Raw genomic sequence first — 22,910 nt, 5'->3', positions numbered from 1 at the left:
GAGCGAAATTGAAATTGTTGCATGTGGGGATTCCTCCTGGAAATTTTTTTAATTAAAAAAAACTGTAATTTTGAAAAAAACTTCTCATAGATTTTTTTACGTAGAGTTCAGTGGTAATATAAGTTTTTTTATTCATCTAATAGTTTTTTAGGTATAGGCCACATTTATTTTTTTAATGGAACATCCTGTATTTGCTTAATCTGCCGTGTTTCCCCTTTGAAGTGTTTTTCACCAATAAATGGCACCCCTTACTTTCGTTTATACCGTAGTAGTGTGTCAGAAAATGTAATGTCAGTAGAATGTCAAAAATGAAATAAATCTACCATTCTTATTCGACAGAAAAAGTAGTATGTATTATTTCACAATTTCGCAAATAACTGAAAAACCGTGATAGATATTGAAATGGTCAGAACGCTTAAAAGTTTTTAAACTGAACAACAATTTAAACCTCTAAAATTAAACATTATGTAGCACACCACAAAAAAGTTTTAGGTCATAAAATGAGTCATAATCCCAAAAAATATTACCCAGTAGGTTTTCACGATCATCTAGTGTCATCTAATCACGTCGATCCCAGAAAGTCCCTCATGCTCAAAATTTGGACTAAATATCTCAATAAAATTAGGAACTATAACAGTTAAATTGAAAAAAATATAAAACTTCAACACCCAGTATGCCCTTAGCAAGGAATTTATCGAATATAGTTTGTCTAGCACACTAATATTGTTTTTAGGCGAAGACTACGTGGTTGAAATCCTGCTACACATAACCCCAACACCCTGTAAATTTCTATAATTTTATAGACATTTTTCCTTACATACACTTTATGGAATAAGATTAGCTGAGTTTGAAAAACAATTACTGAGCGTTTTAATGTCAGAATCAACTTTTTATAGAGTGGGCAAATATTTTTTTTAATTCACTGCACATGGTGATCCATATGTCCTGTTAAGACAAGTTTGTTCCGGTTTACTACATTTAAACAGTATACGTTTCGTGATCATATTACGTTTGTTAGTAGACCGGCTTCCGAATCGATTATGTTTTCGATGTGTTGAACATTAAAATGTTTAAGAGTTTTACGTTGATTTATGTTTTTCTAATTTAATGTGATTGGGAATAAGTTTAAATACGAAGTCCAGATTGTGCGTAAAAAGTGCCTTCAATTTTTGTTACGTGTGCAAAGATATCATCTTTAAATCTCAAAAAAGGCAATTTAACGGCTCTTGAGCTAAAAGCGTACGAACTTCATGTCGAAGTTAAAGTTGGAGACCAAGTGGAAGTGGAAGACAAAGCATGGGTCGCTCATATTTGTTGTAGATACGTTGTTAACAGGTTGGTTGAAAGGTGCAAATCGTAAAATGGACTCGGCAGTACCAATGGTTTGGAGGGAACGGAAAAATCACATAACAAATTGCCGTTTTTACCTCACGAATATTAATGGTATTGGACCAAAATTTAAGCCTACTATCTAGTTTAAAATCGGGTTTACGGCCCATCAAACATAGTGATGTACATCCCGTTCCAAAGCCATCAGAATTTTGGACATTAAATGAAGAACTCGAATCCACTAATGGTTCAAATGATTCAGACATCGTGATGGAAATTACAACCGATCCTTTATTTGACTTACCAGCCTGTTCAGCATCGCCGCATCTGATTTCACAGGCGAAATTAATGATTTAATTCGAGATTTAAATCTATCAAAAAGGCAGTCAGAACTTTTAGCATCTAGATTAAAAGGATGGAATCTTCCCGACAGTGATGTAAACATAACTTTTTATCGAAAGCGCCAAAAATACCTCACACATTACTTTCTGTAAGGAGATTTAATGTACTGCTCAAATGTCAACAATTTGTGTAACGTATTAGTACAGAAACATGATCAAAATTTATTATTAAAAATAATTTATTGATTTTTCCAAACATAGTTTAAACGCGATATTGGTCTACAATGGTAACGAATATCCATCTGTACCTCATGCAGTTCCCATGAAGGAATCGTACGAAAATATGTGAATTTTTTCGGAACATATCCGGTATAAGAAATATGGGTGGGCCATATGTGGAGAATTGAAAGTGACACCCCTGCTTCTTGAAATACAATTAGAGTGTCCCAAATACTGGTGTTCCCTTTGCGCATGGGACAGCCGTATGCGATATCATCATTATGTACAAAAGGGTTGGTTACCATGTCAGGCACTAAGTCCGCGACTAAACAATTTTATAAATGAACCACTAGTTGATATCAAAAAGTTATTACTTTCACCATTACTTATTAAATTGGGACTCATGAAGAATTTTGATAAAGCAGTGGATCGTAATGGAACGGGGTACCTGTATCTAAAACAAAAATTTATGAGACTTGGTGAAGTAAAAATTAAGGAGGGAATATTTGTGGGTCCACAGATAAGGGAAATAATGAGAGATGAAATATTTGACAATATACAAAATGAATCTGAATTACGAGCTTGAAGCGCTTTTAAATCCGTTGTTAGAAATTTCCTTGGACACGTGAAAGCCGACGATTACAAAGACATTGTGAGTGAACTACTTATGCTCATAAAGGAATGGAATGTGAAATGTCTCTCGAAATTCACTTTCTGGATTTTCACTTCGATTTCTTCGTCGAAAATTTGGGGGCAGCATGTGACGAGCATGGGAAATAGTTCTACCAGGACATTTTCGTCATGGAAAAACGATATCAAGACGAATGGAGTATCAGTTCGCTCTCTGATTATTACTGGACATTATCGAAGGATACTGGAGAAACAAAATATCGAAAATTACATTCTGTTCTTCTACGAATTGAAAATGAATAACAAATTATATACAGGGTGGCCGTTTGAAAACGGAACAGCTAAAAAAAATTATGAACAACGCTCAGATACGTAAAACTTATTTTTGAGGGGGAAACATTTTAGGCTGATTCCAACTCCCTTATCTGCAACCCCTTGACGAGGAGGGTAATCATGCCCTAAATGTTATCTACAAGAGAGAGTCGAGTGACACCTCATTTTGAAGATAATTTAATGTAATTTATAACCTCCTAGTTTCAAAACTCTACCATCAACACACCCAAGATGGTGGCTCCCCAAAGATGTGCACCGCACACGCACATTATTTACCCGTTTCGCTTCACTGCGATAAATTTAATAATAATTTTTTTTATCTTGTTTTTACTATGCTAAAAAAAGGATCGTTTCTACGTGTTGGCTAAACATGAGGAATTATTTCTTTGTTATTGATCGAAAAATGTAATTTGGGTAATTTTAATATTAAAATATCGGCGAAAGGAGAGGAATACTATTTCGTTGTGTTCTATATTTTAAGTAGAGCTTAATAGAACTGAAAGTTATGTAATAAGCTTTGCTCAAATCACATTTTATGCTTCCACCGCGAAACTTGAAATTTAACTATCATTATCTAGTACGTCATAAAAAAGTAAAAAAAATCAGCATTTTGTGTTTTTTTTTATATATCTAACCGTTTGCAAAAAATTTCTGTTGAACGAATAGGTAGTGGGATAGGGTAGGGTTATCAAAATGACAAAATAAAAAAGTTATGGAGGTTATTGCGACTCCTGACACTTCTGCTTATTTTCTGTTTTTTGTATGTTTTTAGTTTTTTTTTAAATTAATTACCTTCATTGTTTAGAGCAAGTGTTAAAAATGTCCTTCCCCTATTGCGAAGCAACTCTTCATTTTCTCCTCATGGATCGTCGTACGCGTTCTAAAAGTTAAGTAAAGTTTCTCACAGATTGGAAGGCATCAATGAGGCGTTGATGGAGTACTTGGACCGAAGACACTGGTCCTGTATCGTTAACTGACCTCTTTAAATATCCCCACAAAAAAAGTCCAGTGGGGTGCAATCCGGAGAACGTGGGGGACAAGCTGTTGCATCTGCTCTATCAATCCACCGATATGGATATAACACATTTAAATTTTATCACACTGTTATGTGTAAATATGAGGGGGGGGGGGCACCACTGTTCATTTACCACATTTGTTAACGATTGTTTAAAGCCACATTTTCCAATAATCCCGGCAAATTGTTTTGTAAAAAGTTTAGGTACGTGTCACCATTTAAAGTTTGTGAAAAAAAAACGACCAATTACCTCATTTTCAACAATTCCTGCCCATACGTTTAAGCTGAACTGTTCCTGATGACGGGATTGTCTTGTCTCATGCGGATTTTCCGGTGCTCAAACATGTAGATTGTGATTATTCATCACGCCATCCCGCGTAAAGTGAGCTTCGTGGGTGAAAAGGATTCGAGATAAAAAATTAAGATCCTTTGCACACTTTCGATATGTGAACCTCCGAAACTGTAATAACCGTGGAAAATCTTGAGAAAGCAAATTTTGAACTCGTTGGATATGATACGGGCATAAATTGTGTTCCTGCGAACACGGCAGACAGTTAATTGGGAAATATTTAAATTTCGTGCTCTTTGCTTACTGCTTAAATTAAGATTTTCATCCATAATGTTCAAAATCTGTTCCATTGTCACCAATTTGCGAGTTTTTCGAGGTCTGCCAACATGATTCCTTAAAGTTCAAAATCTATCATATTCTTGCAGGTATCGATGAGAATTTGTGAAAATTAGACAATTTGGCAGGCGGCGGATAGGAAACCTCAGTATATACAATTTTCAGGCGTCACATGCGCTACCATCAGCCAGACAATAAACATAATGTATGTCAGCGAGATGTTCAAATAATTATGGTTCACTTTCCAATTTAATGGTAAAAGAAAAAAATAAAAACACAAACTACGTTAACGAGTTAACGTTTCGAGCAGCAAAAATCAAGGAGAAAAATTTTAACTAAATCGAAGTGTCGGCAATAATTACAAACACTAAAAAACAAAAAAGAAGTAGCGTCAAAAAAGAGATTAAAAAGAAGAAAGTTACAGTGGTCACAACCCCCCCAAGTTTTTTAATTTTGTCATTTCGATAAACTGAACCTACCCCAATGTCCTTTCGTTCAAGAACGATTCTTTTACGAATGGTTAGTTATATCAAAAAAACGCAAGACATCAAATTTTAGGTATTCTCATGGTCTGCTAGACGATAATAGTTAAATTTAAAATTTCTCGGTAGAAACAAAAATGTGGGCCATGGAAAGTGCAGACCCTCCTCCAACCCTTTTGAAATAACGTTTACCTAATTTTTGCGAAATTTGATCGTAACTGTGGTTCGATTTTTTCCACCCAACTTTCCTTGGCTCCAGCTCCGAAGGGGTACATTTCATTTAGGACACAAGTTTATAGGAAGAAAGAATATTACTTTGACTTCAAAAACACTCTCTCAGAACAATTGCACTCAATTTCGAATCACCCTGTATTTTGGAAGAAAACAGTGTCTTATAGCAAAAAAAAGTGTAGGAGATACAATAAAATTCATGGACTATTTTGACAACTTTTTATAAAAAATGCTTTATTTTAACCAAGTGATAAAGTTCATCTTTGCGTGTACATCACCAGTGAAATTCGAGTTAATCAATTGGCAGACCGTTGGCCGCTGTGATCCTGTTCGAATCTAATTCGAGTGATTCAATGGAGCGCTGTAGAGCTTAACATGTTAATCAATGGAAAAAAAGGAAATATTAGCATGTCATGTTTTTGAACCAAAAAATTATGACTGCTGAACCATCGCTATTTCACCTTTATCCTCTTAAATTTTCCCAAAAGAATGATTCTTAACCACTGCATTGCCAAAACGTAAATGAATAACCTATACAATTCAGTAAATATTTGCTGAGTAGTCGTACCGTATTTATTAATATCTGAATACGAGATAGGTAAGCCTATTTAATTCAACACAGTACGTTGGCGTTTTAAACACGTTTCTGTTTACTAACAAAAATGGAAACAAATTTCAAATTAGCTTAATTTGATAAACGTGCACCAGCCCTACAAAACATAAATACTCGTCTAGTTAATCTGTTTAAACTGTGGTTACTCCATAATAGCCTTTAAAATGTTGGATAAATAATTATTATACGATGAGCTTTGTCTATTGTTTAACTGTGGAAGAATATAGAGATAATGATTCTAGTTATTTTGTTCTATTTTTTGCTACTTTTGTACAGATTCGAAGGGAGAGTTACAAATCTACAAACAAGTTCATTTCAGTGCGGTGCATAATTATTATTTCACGATTAACATTTTTTTTCTGTTACTTTGTTTGGCAATAAGGCCTTACACATGAGTAAGGGTTGCTGAAGCTGTGTTGCTGAGAGACGTTATCCTCAAACAGTGCTATAGAAAAAATGAATCTACTCCAAGTATATAGAACATACAGGGAGACCAAATGAAGGCGCCATCTCGGATATTTCTTATATTGTCGTGTTTGGAGAAATTTCCTGAAACACGGCGACTGATTTTTCTTGGAAGACACGTTTTTACGTACACTTAACGCTTAAACGAGCAATTCCCTAAACGGACAGATCCCCCTAAATTTGAATAGGAAAGAAGTGTCGGGTGATACCCAGTTTTAAAAGTCTTGGAACCCTCTTCACAACAGGTTGCGATAAAAGTCATTTTGACGAGTCGTTTCTGAAAAAATTTAAATTTTATTTGTCTTCGCTAAATTCACTTGCAAGAAAAAAATCAAATTTTGTCTCTACTTATCGCTTCTAAATTTGATTAATTTCAGCAAAAAAGTTTTTAGGATTGCTATTTGCTGCCAGGTAGGACCTAATTTTTTTCAGTGTGAGCGAGTTTAAATCACAACATGGTATTATAAATTCAAGAAGGCGTACCAGGGCTGTTGCAAGAACATTTAACCAGAATTATCTTGATAAGTTTGCTCATCAAAAATACGTATTGACACTCATTCAAAAATTCAGGGAAAACGGTTCTTTTCACAACCCGGAACATCACCCAGTACAGCTTGTCAATAACGAAGTTACTTCAGTTGGTGATTTAGGCCATGTTGCTTCAATGAACAATGCTCAATCCATACGAGGATTGTCACAAGCTTCCATGTTATTCCATAATCCATGAGAAAATTAAAAAGATTTTGACGGACATCGAGAATTTTGTAAAATCACGTCAAACCGCCTAAAAAATATTTGACATCTACTCTACAACATTTGTTCCTTAGATGATTCTTCATTTCTCTTGAATGGTCACATGAATTGGCAAAACTATCGATACTGAAGCGAAGTTAACCATCATCTAATGCGAGAAGAACATACATAACACCCCGAAAAACTCAATGTTTAGGCAGGGATATTGAGCAATCATATCGCTGGACCATTTCTCTTCGTGGAAACTTGAACGATGGCATTTATCTCGATATGCTACAAAATTTAATCTGTCCATAAATTATTGAAATAATGGAAAGAGATGACAAATTGCAAAATAAACAGGATCATGTCCTACCTTGTTATGCAGCACCTGCTCGCAACTTTGTAAACAATAATTTTTCCGAAGATTGCATTGCACGTAGAGGACCTATCGAATGGCCAGCCAGATCACCAGATTTGACGCCATTGGAGTTTTCTATGAGACCCTTTAATTTAAAGGAAACTAAACAAAGCATGCTTCTTTGGATGACTCATGGCAACGAATAATTTGAGAGGACTCATAATTTCATTATCATTATGCTGTCAGTTATCGTTAGATATTTTACAAAATGTACGTGGAATATTTGAACCGCGTTTAAATTCTTGCATGGAGCGAATAGAGGTTAATGGGAGCATTTAATTTAAAGAAATCTTTAAAATGTGTTTTTTAACGGTGAATTTAACGATGACAAGTAAAATTAAAGTCTTTGCAAAAGCGACTTGTCAAAAGGACTTTTATCATAGCTTGTTGTAAAAAGGGTTCCAACATCTTTAAAACTAAGTGTCATACGACCTTTCTCCCCTATTAAAATTTGAGAGTTTGTTAGGGGGTTGCTCGTTTAGGCGTGAAGCGTGCGTTAAAACATGTCTCCCAAGACAAACCGATGTGTTTCTGGAGATTTCCCTAAACACGCCACTATAAGAAGTATCCCGGGTGGTTCCTTTCCATTAGTATTCCTTGTATTTACTATTTATCTTATTATAAAATATGCAGGATATCTCAGTCTTGATATTAAATAGGAGACGAGTTCTAATTTTTTTTTACTTAATCTCCACATGGAGTGGGGGCCATAAATCTTCCACGTCATAAGTCACGATTTATTAACCGACAACGTATAGTAAAAACTGTCGAGATTGTGGCAAAAAAGAACTTTTCTGACGAAATCTAGTCTTCCATCGGGGATAACTATTAAGGACGATGAAAGAAATTAAAAAGCTATTAGTTATTGCCGAAGTTTGGGGCGGATAATCGCGTTCTGTCAGGGTCCCTGGCTATCCGGATTATCTGATCATGTGTTTAACGATACTTGAAAGGAGTTTTTCCTGAAGTTTGGATATACACGACACTCTGTTAAGTAAGAAGGGTTGATTGTGTGTGAAGTCGAAAATAAAATCACCAAAAGAGAGTTGAAGTTTGATACCTCACGCAACAGATGGACGAACTGAAAGAAAATAAGAATTAGTTAGAATTGTATGGGACACAGATCCCAGCTTAGGTACAGATGAATATACAGGGTTATCCCACGAAAACTTGATTCGTTATTAATTTTGAAAAATAAGGACTTTTCGGGAAATTTACAAAATACGTCAAATGGTTTTTGAGAGAGACGCATTTTTATATAACATTGAATCCCTATGCTTCACCCTTATGCGAGGCATAGCAACCCTCAAAAAACTTTAAATGGCAGGAGAGGTTAGTGACACCTCAAGTTCAAGTTCTTTTAAAACTAGAGTCAATGGTATAATGCGAATCAAAATCTATCGATTAGTTTTTGAGAAAAACAGCTATAAATTTTGTAAACAATGCAATATAAACTTAGTTTAAGGGCACTTAAATAAAAAATAAACGTTTTACTTGATGAAAAATTGATTTGTTTGCGATTTCGTACTCGCCAACAGCCTTTGGTTAAATGAAACGATTTTAAAAATGAAGGAAAAAGTAAAGAAACAAACCAATGAGCGCAAAATGAAAAACAAATAATTCTCTTATCAAGGAACAAGTTTTTTCCTTGTTTACGTACTATTTCACCGACTTTATATGGCAGTTTTTACAAAATTGAGAACTAGTTTTCTCAAAAACTAGTCACGAGATTTTAAATTGCATTACACCATTAAATGTATTTCTGAAAGACTTTTAATTTGAGGTGTTACATGATCCCTCGAACCTTTTCAAATTGTTGCGAGGGCTGCGGTAACGCATATAAAGGTGGAGTCTAGGGGCTGAATTTTATATAAGAATTGGCCCCCCTCAAAAACTGTTTTGACGTATTTTGCAATTTTTCGAAAAGTTCTTCATTTTCAAGATTAAGAGGGGGTCAAGTTTTTGTTGGACGACCCTGTATGCTATTATGTTCAACTAGTTATTATATACTAAATGGGAAGGAACTGATGCAGACATGAAAATATAAAACATCGTATTCATCAGTTATATGACACAATGATTCGTTTTTGCCCTCCATTTGAAAGAAGATTCGAAGAATTTCATGTTTGTCTCGGAAAGGGGTAATGGAATACCTTTGAGATTATTTATGAGGCTCGGATTTCTTTAATTTTTTGTATCGTCTTAATATAATACCACTTTCTCATAAGTAGTCACCAATTATTATTTTTCTCTTCCTTTTTGTAAGAATTTCTTCCCTTCGATGGAAACTTCAGCAGTATGCCGATTCACATATTACCGTTCAATGGAGAATCACTCACTTGATTTGCCTTGAATGTTTATTATCGATGTATGAACGAACCTGAGAAATCGATAATTATTTATTCGTCCTGCTATTCATCACAGTTACTGAAATATGCATAAACTGAGTAGCGGCTTATCCTGTATTATACAAACATTTCCTTTCAGGAAGAGTTTCATAGAGAATGAAGTACATTTCTAATAAATTCTAGACGTTATCAAATTTCGATAATTCACATCCAAAATTCCTAAACGAAAGCACGTGAAAGTTTATTAAAGCTTGAAAAACTTCCCTAAATGCCGCCAATAAAATTATGCGCACAGTTTCTATGACGAATAAACCTGTCGCAAAAGGAGCACTATTTTATCGAGGTGTCATATAATGACAGGAAAATTTAGTGGAAATTTGCTCACACGTCTGTTGTAAACTCGGGGCGCAAGTGTGTTTTATGACGGAAAATATGCTAATTTGGATTCCCCGGAACATTGTTAAATCGAAAACGGGGTTCCACTTTTCCACAGAGGGGAAACGTGGATAAAAGCAAAGCAAGATAATATTCCTACACTAAAAATAGTTTGGATCGCAGGGGTTTCACCCCAGCTATACATAGTTTCCGGTAGGTGAATCTTCCTAGTTTTCAGCCCTTTAGAACCACCGAAGCTTAATCTCGTTGCGGCCAAAACCGTTTTTATGAACTTTTACAGCACGCTAGAAATTGTGTAATCGACAAATTTATCGATGATCGTTTTTTTTTTGTTTATTTAATGTTGTTTCTGCATAGGGCTAGGTATGAACCCGCAATAAAATACACTTTAAGTATACGCAGTAAACGTCGGTCGTTTTCAAAATTGATCTCTGTTTTGGTTTCTTCCAGGCGAGGGGTCCTCAAACTGTGTAGACATAGGGCGGTATGTGAATACATATCTAAAAGTAAAGATGGGACGGATTAAAAATTTTGTACGAAGATCATTTTAATAAATTAACAATTTCCAGAATAAGAAAAAATTTGACCCAAAAGATTCTTATTATTAAAAGATCATGGGGAAGTGTCCCATTATGTCTAAACCAATGTTAAATAATTTCGAAAAAAGTTCAAATATCTTAAGCCTTTTAAATTGTTATCAAATATATGGGAACAAACCATTATCGAGCCAATTACATTGCACCCACCATTCAAATAGAATTTAATTTGTGGCCTCTTTGGTACAACAATGTAAGGCTTCTTTTTCGATCATACATGTTCATTATGTTGATTGAATATACAAACGTTCGTAAATGTCGTTTCATTTATCCGAAGGATTTTGAATGGAAATTGTTAATGATCCTGACCGTTAGTCCCAAACCATAAGCAAAATTCCCTTCGTTTCATTTCATCACCAGAATGAAATGTATGGAAAACAGCTAATTAATAAAGGTAAAATTTGTGCTTTCTGGATACGTTAATAACAGTTCTTCCTGATCTGCTTGTAAGTTCGGCTAACTAAGGAGCCTTGAATTGCGTTGCCACGTTAGCTTAACAAACTTTATAAGGTCAAAAAGCTTTCGGATTTTTTAAATTTCGCAAATCGATAATTATTGATCGCTAAAATATTCAACTTTCCCTCCATGTAACTGTCTCTTTAACTCTTTTAATTTTGAAGATCCTCACATTGTATATAATTAAAAAATACTCACCCTGTATATTAATTTTGTTGCGTAACTCAAAGAACTTCAGCCATAATCGTTGTAATACGGTAACTGTAATTACGGCTTCATTTTGGTTTCTAACTTTTTAATGTGTCGTTGACTTGACAAAATATTTCTGAGATAATTCACAGTTTCTTCACCTAATTTTCCTTGAAGTTTCTCGTATTTTTCACGATCTTTACTCACATAATGTCTCTTCAAATTGTATTCTCTGAAAATTGCCAGTTTCATTGCAAATAAAACACAAACTTTACCCAGATAGGAAAACTATTTCATCGTCCACTGTTCATTAAAAACTTTACATTTTTTGTCCAACTTTTTCTTCTTTGATAACACTGTTATGTGGATTAACATAGGAGGTAAAGAAATGTTATGTATATCAAATATGTTGGCACCAATTCACGTGGGTACATTGTTAACGAAGCCAGTTAACTGCTTTAGTACAGCCTTACTGATAGTCTTAATGGAAATTTAGTAACTCTTTTGAATTTTCCAGGAATTGTCCAATAATAGTACCTTTTAAAGTTTGGTAAAACTTTAATACATAATTTTAAAATTTTCTATATGCTTTTTATGCCATTAATATTTAATATAGTGAATGTTTATGAATCATGTTTGTCCATACAATCACGGGCCGCATGGACAAACATGTACGCTGCAGTTTTGCGATTTCTGGTCGAGGCTGCAATTAGGTACCGTTTTATTTAAACTTAGCTAACATGAGAAATATTTCAATTATATTTTTGATTATGTTTAGTTTAAGTTTAAATATTTAAGCGGAGGTATTTAGAGGGACAGTCACATTTTAGACTCACTTGTGTATAGATTCGCGTTTAAACTTGTATACCGTGCGGCTCTTAACCATTGAAACCACATCATTTTTTTCCCATAATTTTCTGTGAAGAGTTGCAAGTCGGATAATAGTAAATTGGTTCTTTAGTGTAATAAAAATATGTTTTTAAACCTATTGAGCAAAATAAAGAAACCAAATTCAACTAGTGTTCAAAAGTATTATCAATGTGTTAGTTTTGTGCAGTGGGTGCGCAGCATTTGTACAGAGGTGGAAAAAAAATAATATGAACGTGAGATGTGTGTTGACGAGCGTGAATAATGCTTATTGGCCCGCAAAAGTAAAATGAACAATTTGCTTTCTACATTATACGCAATAAAAATATAAAAATATATTACACAATTTTTTAATTTATTTCTCTAACTTTTAAACTTTTAATTAAAATTTTTAAATTTAATTTTTGAAAAGAGAATTCTTCTTTTATTTAAAAGTGTGTAACTTGTAAGCTAAACCAGACTTTTTAATGCAGTAAAAAATAATTTGTAACTGAATTATTACTATTTCTGCTCTTGTTCTTTGACCCACTACGTACGGCGTCAAAGCATTTGAAAAAGGCCTGTACACACTTGCCCCAACTTCGGAGCAAGAGCAGAGCAAATGACTTTTTACAATTTCTTATAATATAGAATGTTATGATGAAAATTTGACCTTTTCACTTATTTCAATTAAACAGCAATAACCCAGACTACCATTGATATAAAAAACAGATATATAAATAACATAATATATGAATTTGTGTAAATAGGAATTTCACAAAACCGGTCCGCACTTACCTGTTCAACTTGTCAGCAGATTATAATAAAAAAATACGTAAAACAAACCAAATAACCTAAAATTTGCCAAGGAGGGGGAGAAAAAAGTGTATTAACACGTCGAGAGGAATGAGCGATAATAAGAAAAGTTAGTGAAAACCCAAAAAATTAGAGTAACAGATATAGGGAAATGTGCAATCCGTGATTACCAAAAAGGTTGTCCACAAAACGGCAATGCGAAAATTTAAAAAAAGCATTCAAAAGGAAGAAAAAAGCCAGAAAAGAAAGTTTACTCATAAGCATTTTGACAAGGGTATTGATGAATGGAAAGATGTCATATTTACAGACTAAGCAAAAATTGAGTTGTTCGGTTTATCCAAGAAGGTGGTTGCGTACGGTAACCGCTTTGTGATGATGCATGGAAAACTAGGGTAAAGATATATATATTTTTTTAAATCTCCTGCTCTAAAGCACGAGGCAGGTTCTATTTAAATCTGGACGTGTATATTGTGAAATAACTTCACTTTATTGATTGAATTATGGATCAGTTCGATTATATGGAAATAATTTTTTTTTATTAAGACAAGTGCGAAGAAAATAGGGATGAAAACGATTTCATATTCTACCAAGGCAACGATTTCAGGTAAATGTTCCGAATAGTTAAAGAATGAATTTTGCATAGTGTACCGGGAGTATGTTAATGTGATTGTGGGTACTACACAAAATATCGAACAAAGAGGAATTCACAGCAAGATATTAAGAAGAATGGTTATAGTCTTGGTCATATTTTGTCAGAAAATTAGTAGAATCGATGTGTGAGAGATTAAAAATAATTATAAGGCCAAAAAGCTAAATTATATTAGTTTTCTATTTTTAATTGTTATATGTATATACCTGGTGTATGTGTGGCAAAAGTGGCAAATATAGTGATGAAATATGTAACTTTGACATCACGCTTAAAAAACTAAACAGATCATTTTCAAAACTAATCGGCGAAAAATTATTCGTTCGCTAAAATTTTCCTCCAAAATACATCCCCACAATACAATACTAACAATGGGGGGTAGCTTTTTGATGTTATAATAATTATTAATATATATATTATACATATATAAATTATTATAATATTAACGACTAATTCATCGCCAAAGTGTACAATATTTACTTCTTCGGCCCAAATCTTCAATATGAGTTTACTAGTTGAATATTCAAAAATTGTTCTTAGGGCAATTTCTAGAAAACATTGCGTATATAGTCTTTCTTTATTCAATTTCTATGAAATGGTATTTCTGTTTCAGAACGTATTATTACGCTTAAATTTATGATTTAAGTCTTATTGACGCCATGTATGGTTTACTAGTTACAAAAAACCTTTTCATTTGTTCCTATTGATTCGCGCTGTAATCAGTCTTCGCGTATTTTCGTCAAATCTCGACCATTTTATTCCTCAGAACGATCAGAAGAAACTCTTAAAACCTTAAAAATCCTCCACTCAAATTGCAAATGAACCACCTTGACGATTTGCCAGCCCTCATAAGTTAAACAACCCTCTCCTTAACAAGGATCAGCCGCAATTCCCTCAATATGCTAATGCGGGTGATACAAGACGCCTGCTAATTCCATCCCCTATAACTTTCCCTCTTTAACCTTAACTGAAAAACCGAGTATTGTCGTCCCAGGTTGGTTTTCGAAAGGAATGAAACATCCGGTTAAGGGGCTCGAACGTCGCCGGTAACTGTCGCCGACCACTTAGAATTCATGGGGCGAACGGTTAGACGTGAGGCCCCCCTAATTGCAACGCTCGCCCTCACTAAAACCCCATCTCACGTAGAGCATATAGAAATCGTTAATTGGATTTCGGTTACGTAATTCAGTTCTTTGGTCATATTTAGGAAGTTTTTCTGCATTGAAACCTGAGCTTCTTTCTGTAAATATTGGAATTCTTGAATATGTTTTTTTTATGCGAAGAGAAAGGCTAATTGGAATTGATCTTGAAGGCGGGAACAACATGCGAGTAAGTTGATAATAATGAGAACAAATCTTTCCTTTAATTTCCTTTATTTCGTTTCAGCCCATTTGTTCACCTAATTGTGATAGGCATATAGAAACGTAACATTTTTTTCTCCATTTTATTTACAGTTAGCCCTCTTGCAAACCCCCTGTCTCATGTGTGAAAACAAGGATAATTCAGGGCAAAGGCTCATTATGGAAAACTACCCTTACGAGAGCAATGCATGTTAGGTAGCTTAAAATGCAAATGAGGAGTGAATCTGGTTATTGTAAATTTATGGACAAACTCGGCTTAAAATTTTTTAAAGCTTAAATGTCACAGCATTATAGAGGAAAATTTTGCGTAGGTGGTGAATTAATGTTTACCCTAAAGCCTCTTTATTGAACCATTTTGGAAATACGCCATATTTCCTTTTAAAAAAATACGGTAAACTTCACATGTTTCATAACTTTTGTCACATCTTACAGAGAATTGGATAATCCAAAACAGAATTTTGATAAAGAATGATTCAACATACACGTGTGATCAGAAATGGTTACCGATTTGCTCGACAATTTGGAGTTCAGATTGACCATTTATGGAGCTTTAGGTTGCCAGTTTTTTTTTTATCAAATTACATGAAGTAAATTACAGCTCATTGTGTTTCTCTGTTCTTACAGCAAAAGTTTGTAGTATTTTATTGTTGTTCCAGTTCAGGAAATTGGAAGTTCTTCAGACTTATGCGCGGTCATTAGTATCACACTGGATTTTGGATTTAGATCACCGATTCTTTACAGAAAATTCAGGTCATTAGTCATAGATTTCAAGGAGAGTTCATAAAAGTTTATAAAACCGTTAATTTAATTTGACGAAGTAGAGAAAAGATTTAAAATAAATCAGCACCGAACCTATCAATCTTGAACGTCCATTTCGGCGTTGCAAATATTCTAGATGTGAGCTGTTGCTGTTAAAACTGGTAATTCAGCTAATAAGTACATAAGAAAAAAGCAAAATCTTTTTTTTCGCAATAGATTTTCTGTTTCCCCGTTTTCGGTATAAATGACAGCTGTGGGATCAGATTTTAGAAAGCTGCAAGGGAATATGGTCGAATTGTACCGAAAAAAACTGAAAATAAATTAACTTAATAAAATTGATATATGTGTTAAGGGAGGAAACTATTGAACCTAAAGTGAAGTATTTTTGTTTCTATACAGATATGAAAATAGAAGAACTTCATAATCATGGATTGGTTTTTAGACGTTTTCAATTTTAACAAGGACAGGTCATATTCCCACGGACCTCTGGACGGTTCACTTATGCTTGCGAGAACATCGGAAAATGTGTTACTACCAAATTTGTTGGATTAAAAAGATTTTCCTTAATCTGGAATTAATTTTCTGGTTTGTATTTAAGTTTAGGTGACTTTTAGAATAAGAGTGTAAAGTCCAATCGTATGAATCCAATGTAAAATGTAATTGATGATAATACATTCTCTATGAATCGAAAAATCAAGATCAGTGGGTTGATGGAAAACAACTATTCACCACAAATAACTATTCACCAAAAAAATTTCAAGTCGAGATAGCTTTAGGAACTAAAAACACGCAAGAAATTATCTCAAATTTATAGTTTTTGGCTATAGAAATATACTATTATACCGTGAAGCTCTAAATTGTACCTCCCCACCCCCTCATGTTACGTTAAATTTTATGCACAATTATCGTGTGTGTTAACGAAATGTGAACGTTACATCTACTTAAACGTGAGCGTGGTAATATATAGGCGCGACACTAAATTACCCTCTTTAACTTTTTGGAAAAATTATTATTATTTTTTAAATTTAAAAACAGTCTTAAATAGGACAAAACGTTCCATCTTTTGATATTTGCTTATTTTTTTAGATGTTATTACGTCACCGATGGCGCCAAAGAGTCGATTTTTAAAAATTGAAATATGGGTCAACTGACACTTGAAAAACTAAAGGTCTTTCCAAACTACATTCAATAGTGTATTGACATTCACAATTCATCGGTTAGTTTTTGACGAAAACATATGTAAATTTTGTAAAAAACGCAACACAAACTCAGTTAAATGGTACGTAAGCAATGAAAAACTTTTTTGTTGATAGAAAATTGGTTTGTCTTCGATTTTGTGCTCAAAAACAGACTTCGGTTAAAAAATTAAAAAATAAAAAATTTTAAGATAAATAAAAATAACCCGAATATAAATGAAGATATCGGCACAAAAAACTGATATTCTATGGCTTAAATCAACAAACTCCTTTGTCGCAGTTTTAGCTGTTTAGTGTTGATAAACTGCTCAAAGAAATTGATTTTTTGTTTATTTATAATAATTATAATATAAAGTCGACACAGCCAGCATTCAATTAGAAATTCCTCAAAAAGAAGAGACCGAAACTTGTAAAAAGCGGTGTTTTAGTAGTTTTACATTCAAATCGCATAGATGTGTCAGCTATATATATGTCAAAAAAATCTCTAATTTATCTACAAAGCCACTAAAGGCACTGCTTTTTAAGATATGTCGGTTACTCTTTGAATGACTGTCAAAGAATGCCGGCAGCGGCCGCTTTATACTACAATTACTCTATTGTATATAGTATATCCTGTAGCGTCGTTATACCCGGCTAGCAAACCACCAAAAGTATTTTTTTTGTGGACGTTAAAAGCGACTTTTTTACAATGCAGCAAATGGATATATAAATCAAACGTTTGAATTTCCATTGTTATATACGACTCGTCGTTATTCGCTACTTTCACTGTATATTCAAGATAGTGCCCGTGTGCCCATTACTATTGAAATCAAATATTATATTTTACTTAAAAAAATTAGTTGTTTGATGGGACCAACGTCTACAAAATTGCGATAGAATATGTCAAGGGGTTGATAAGAAATTAACAAATTTCTAATTTTTTATGAAAACTTTGGAGCACTGTATTTTCGTCATAAAACCTTTTTGGAATTCTATCTACAAAGGGAATTACAATTATTTTTCTATGTTGTTTTACATGAGAAACTCCTATCGGGAGTTGTGTGTGAGTGTTTACTGCAAATTTTTTTCGATTCTATCTCTCTGTGCCGTTTGTTACCTCTGCAACTTTTTGTTTTAATATTTTGATCGCAAAGCAAAATTTCTACAATTTTTTTCGGCGTTTCGTGGAGATGCAACGATGATTACATTCATAATCAACTAATCATGTCCGAACTTGCCCTTTCTGATAGTGAGCACATAGCCAGGAACACACATTAACCTAATCAACCCCCTGTGCCATTTTCCCAAGTCGAATCTAATTGCCATATTTCGGATGAACATCCCGTTTAATTGGCTCTCACGTGTACCTCAAATTAATACGGAAACTGTAACGGAAACTGGAAGTTATTCACTTGGTCGATCAGTGAATAACTCGTGTATTGCTTCTAAATAAGGGTTTCTGCTATTTCCAGTTAATTTCTGGCTTCTCCAAGTAAATAGTAACTTTCCGATTTTATGCATATCGCAATAGAGATTACAGATAATTATCGACCAAAAGAAAGGTGAATCCGTCACAAAGTTAGCCAAGTCACAATAAAAAGTAGATTGAATTTTCATAATTCCTCAGTAAATCAGCATTATCATCCTGAAAATCTCAATTTCGGATAAAATATATCTCGAGAAGGCAAACGGCCATATGAAAAAGGAACGGTTTCAACCTAATGGGTTTCTTCATATTGTTAGGTTCGAGTGGCTATCGATGGAATCGAATAAATTTTGAATCCAGCCTTACTATTGGCTTTATAATATGTGCGACCTTTCTCTATTTCATGCCAATTTTAAATAAAAAGTGTACAACTTTGCTTTTTTGCCTTAGCGGCGAGTAATGGTCGAAATAAATAGATCGTAAGCGTCGTCCAATAAACCTGGACATCTGGCACTACAACGCCACAGAAACATTAATCGATTTGTGTCTGCATCATAAAATAATTCTCAAGTGAAAATGTCAATTTATGAGCCAAATTCTCGTCATTTGCGGCAGATTTTAATGTTTTCTGTCAATAATAGCATTTTTGCTTATGGCGAGGCCTCTACTAGTGAAGGAACGTATTGCGAGTGATTTCTATGTTTCAAGAACAGTGATTTTCACATCGAAAACAAAAGTAGCGGTGAAAGAGAGAGTGTTTTCGAAGATGTAGAATTGCAGGCATTACCTCATGAAGACTCGTGTCAAAATCGAAAAATATTGGCACGATTACTGGGAGTTTGAGCTTGAGCCGAGCTTTGAAAGACAAACGGCCGCTATATATCTAGACACACGATGAAGTGATTTGGCAGCATGAGAATGCTCGACTTCACGTTGCGAAAGTGGTCAACACATACTTGAAAATGTTGAAATAGGAAGTCTTACCCCACCCGCCGTATTCTCCAGATTTTGTTCCCTCTGACCAGCACTTCCGGCCTTATGAAGAAGTAAAAAATTGGATCGATTCTCGGATTGCGTCAAAAGATTACCAGCTTTTTCTATGCGGAATTCGTACGCTGCTCGAAACATGGGAGAAAGCAGTGGCTAGCAGTGGACAATACTTTGAATCATAAATTTCCAACCCGTTTTTTTACAATAAAGCTTCGAATTTCGAAAAAGGGAACGGCGGATGCAAAATTCAATATTTTCCATTTAATTAAAGTGCACTTTATCTTCTTTTTCCATTATTAAAAAAAAATTTAATAATTATAAACCCTCAAAAGGATTTTTTTGAATTCCGCAAACCTAATAAATTGATTTTATGGAGAAATTTAATATCACATGCAGCACTTCGATTCAAAATGGATCATCCACCTGGAACATGAATTATTATTAGCATAACTGATGTATGATTCTGAACAAGGTTTTATAGGAGATCCGTTTATATTGCGCAATAAAACACTGCAATTCTTTGAGATTTCTTTAAGGTATAAAGAGCTTTTATTATTTGAAATAAAACTATATAGAGGAGCTTAAAGTTGGATCGTAATTTTTTGGGAGAGTGCTGGTCTCTGCGGAACTATCGCTGAAAATGTTGACCGAAGTTGCTGGGACTAAAAAAGTGAAGTATTTTATTAGCCAAGTACAATTATAACTTTACTAACCAAATTTCCTTACTAAGACATCTTTAGTAGGTATTTTGTTGGTAAATAATAATAATAATGTTTTACAAAAATATTTTTCTTCGTTCAATCGCAGTAGTAAACTATACGGTCCAATCAAAAACCTATTCATAACTCCTTTCCACAAGGCGATGGAAAATTCACGTTGAAATGTTTTCATTATTACAGAATGTGGATTGTCAGTGGCTCATTTGTGGATATTATGCATGTTGAATACTCCGAATCTCGTTAATAAAGCTTCGTCGATATAAAGAAAACAGTCTAGAAAATTCCTGTTTGTTTCGAGTTGTTTTTAATTGGTCCACAAAATTGCAACACGCGGTAGAAAATCTTCTTCGACTAGTTTCTGGACGTAACATCTTTTGAATACTACTTTTTGGGATCATTAAGTCACGTTCAGCATTTTTTAAACTATTAATTTTCTTATCTTCAAAGTAATTGATTATTTTTTGCTCAATATCTACCCCACAATGCCTGATATGATTTTCTCCTCGTTGAGAAGCGAAACTACCAAATCCCCTCAATCTAACATGGAAATTTGTTAACGTTCTTGTATTTGGAAGTCGTCGATTAGGAAACAGCTGATGGTGGAGAATTCTAGCTCTATGAGCATTTCGTCTGCACTCACCATAAATCAAGTGAATATCAGCATACTCGGCAATAGTAAATTCAAGCGCCATCATAAAGCAAATAACAAAATTTAAATACGATTATAGGTATGTGGCAATAATAACATCAACAACGACTAATACTTCCTGCCAGTTCAAAACAATGTCCGGAAATGACAATCAGAATTATTTTTGTACAGAGAGAGAATGGTATGTCCATTCAAACTGCGTAATGTAATAACAACAAATTTTTGCAATAAAAAGTTGTAAATATGGAACTGCTACCATGAGAAACTGGCGCAGTCTACCAAAAAACAAAAAAGCTTCTAGACGAAAAGTAGAATTAAGCACTGCACTGGTTCGATTAAAACATTTAACCGTTAAATAAACAGGCATCCCTATACTCATAGTCCGGCAGCTATATCTATATTATGCCAAAGCTGGGTTATTTATTTTTTTATTTTTGAATTACTACGATAAAAAAATTTAATTCCCCAAATTTCGGAATAATCAGTCAGAAGTGTTCCAAAATAAATTATTTTATCCAAATGGGACCTTATATTTAAATAGCCCTGGAGCTAAAACGGCAGACTTTTGGACAAAAGGAAAAAACACGTATTTGTTGATTTTATGAGTAGAAACTATAATTCGATTATTTACACTTTGATATGGTAGACCTTATCCGCAGCTGGGAGGAAAAAAAGTGATGCGAAAATAGCTCGCTTGGTTTTAAACATAATGCAACGTGTATGTACGAGGAGAGTCACAGAAGTACCCGACGTGATGCATAGATGGCGAAGTTTTGTTAAAAATTTGGCTCCATTACAAAGACCTAACCTCAAAAAGCTTATATTTAAAGTCTGAGGATGCCAAGTTGATTTGTGTTTGATTTGGATTCGTTTTTAATGAACGTTTTTAGAAATTTTGCGAATATGGGAAAAATTGGTCATCGATACGTGAATCAGTTCTTTCATTTGAAAGGTCTTAGTCCACCCAACATCAGGATGAAGTTAGATTCTACTTTGGGGGAATCTGGCCATTCGTTAATAAGTGTATTATATTGGGTGGCAGCGTCTAAACGCGGTCGTACGAACTCGACGAGGTGAACTCCACAGTGGTCGACCCAGTGACACTCCCGATCTAACCCCTCCAGATATTGCGGCGAAAATCCGCAAAAAAAATACTGGAAGAGAGGCATTTCAAAAAGTACTGTATGTGGCATTTTCAACGAACAATTGGATGTGAGAAAGCTGTGCGCAAGATGGGCGTCGCAATTACTCACAATTGAACACAAACAGCGCTGTGAGGATGTTTCAAGGCAGTATTTGGCAAAGTGCCGCAGCAAAAAACCCAAGTTTTTGCGTCGATTCGTAATCATGAATAAAACATGGGTCCGTCATTTCATACCTCAGACGAAAGAGTAGTCAAAACAATGGGGCCAAAGGGGAGAATCGGCTCCAAAGAAGAAGAAAATCGCTCCATCTGCAAGAAAAGTGGCGGTGTCAGTTTTTTAGGATGCACGTGGGTTGATTTTTAATAACGATCTTCCTAAAAGGAAAAAATAAACTGCAAATATTATACAAATTTGTTGCAGTGTCTGAGCTAAAAAATGAGAGAAAAGCGACCAGAAAAAGTCTTGTTTCGGCAAGACAACGCCCCCCTCCATGTTTCGGTCGTCGTAATTGCCAAAATCAATCAACTTGGTTTCGAACTTCTTCTCACCCGCTTTATTTGCCAGATTTAACCTTCGCAGATTATTTCCTATTTTCAAATTTGAAAAAATGGATCGGTGCAAAGTGATTTGCCAATATTAAAGAAATCGAGCTCGACATCGATGCCTATTCTGAAGCATTCGAAGTTTTTTTCATATATAGGGTATAGAAGCCATAGAACATCGCTGGCAAAAATGTGTCAACCTCAAAGGAGACTCTGTGAGAAATAATGCAATATTTTCCAAAATTTGTTTTCTTAAAGTGTTAGATCGGGTACATCTGGGCCCATCTTCGCACGTGCCTCTCTTAATTATGAAGGTTTGCTGCGGCAACTGAAAACTAGAGACGCACAGGACATTTAAGAAAATGTTAGTAAATTAACGGTAATAATGTACATTTTGAGAAACTTGATCTTCCAC

General features: G+C 34.4%; 1 long non-coding RNA gene across 1 annotated transcript; it reads right to left on the bottom strand.

The window, feature by feature from the left end:
- Positions 1–10,577: 10,577 nt before the first annotated feature.
- On the bottom strand, positions 10,578–13,150 carry LOC136339709 (uncharacterized). Its single transcript, XR_010732194.1, has 3 exons — positions 13,066–13,150; positions 11,431–11,653; positions 10,578–10,680 (listed from the first exon to the last, which is right to left on the bottom strand). It is a non-coding gene; the product is annotated as an uncharacterized lncRNA (long non-coding RNA).
- Positions 13,151–22,910: the final 9,760 nt, after the last annotated feature.

This window comes from Euwallacea fornicatus, chromosome 6, assembly GCF_040115645.1.
Source record: "Euwallacea fornicatus isolate EFF26 chromosome 6, ASM4011564v1, whole genome shotgun sequence".
NCBI classification, from domain to species: Eukaryota; Metazoa; Arthropoda; class Insecta; order Coleoptera; family Curculionidae; genus Euwallacea; species Euwallacea fornicatus.
This window is presented reverse-complemented; position numbering and strand designations above follow the sequence as displayed.